Raw genomic sequence first — 1,232 nt, forward strand, 5'->3', positions numbered from 1 at the left:
TTGGTTTAACAAAGGTACTTAAAGTTTTGTTTTATTGAGCAAAGTCTAGGGAACTAAAATGATTCTATTGATACTCTCCCAAGACAATAAAACAAAAGTTCCAAGAACAAAAGGTTATGTCCTAACTTCCCCCTTACCAACCTCCTTAGGTTTAAAAAAATAAATAAATAAATAAACAAACAAACGATTGTTTCTGGCAACTATTCTGTTGGTGACTTGACTGGTTGGAAAAGTAATGATCTCTTAGGGGGAAGTCCTTTATTTCTTCTATGGAAAATAATTACTATGGACAGCTTTTGCATATGAGTTTTAATCGTCTGGCCAGAGTTTCTATTCCAGCCACTGCTGTGGCAGTGAATTTTTCACAGGGTTCTAGCATCTTCATGCAGGTAAACCGATTAGCAGCTTGCCACTTCATTTCAGAGCCTCAGGCCCGAACTGAATGCCTTTAACTTCCTGGGCCTGACCTTCTCTCATATGATATCATAGGAGACCTATGGTAATTTCTTTGTACTTATGTGTGTAAAACCTAGAAGTGCAGGGATGCAAAGCGGAGGGATAAATGCCTCCCTCTTTCTTCCTGTGGGCAGATGGTTCCTAGACACATTTCTTAAGCTTCTCAGAGTCCTGAGGGATGGAGTAACCAGGTTCCCATAGCAGCAAACACCTACCTCCTGGTTAGCACTCTTTAACTTCCCTGTTTCATTCCTGTCACCTGTGGTCATATCCCCCAGTTGTTTACACATAAACTTCAGTGTCTTAGATCTGCTTTTTGGGGGCAGAACTTAAATGGGCCCTTTAACCTTGTTTCCTCCTTTTACATTACCAGTAATGTGTTGGAATTTAATTAGGGCATGTTTTCTCAAAATTGAAACCAGGAATATCCTAGGATAGGAGACTGTTCAGCACACTGTACCATCCGTTCTTATCTTGTTTCAGTTTTCTCTGTTGGTACATCTCTGATCTTTGTTCCATTGGCACACTGACAAGAACTTTTGGATGAACACTGTCTTCTTGTGAAGTCATATTTTGGAGAAAGATGTTTTGAATTTCAGAGGTCTGGAAATGTTCATGAAATTTTTAATTCCACCCCGAACGATAGAATGGCATCAAATCTGATAAAAAAAAAATCATACCATGTTTTCTCCTCTCTGAAACCCTAAGTATTATATAGAGGGGAAATAAACATTAATTGAGCTGGAGTTTAAGTTGGAGATGGCCCAGTTGCCAGC

The sequence above is a fragment of the Lontra canadensis genome, unplaced genomic scaffold (genome assembly GCF_010015895.1).
Source record: "Lontra canadensis isolate GAN:19392208 unplaced genomic scaffold, GSC_riverotter_1.0 scaffold19, whole genome shotgun sequence".
Classification (NCBI taxonomy): domain Eukaryota; kingdom Metazoa; phylum Chordata; class Mammalia; order Carnivora; family Mustelidae; genus Lontra; species Lontra canadensis.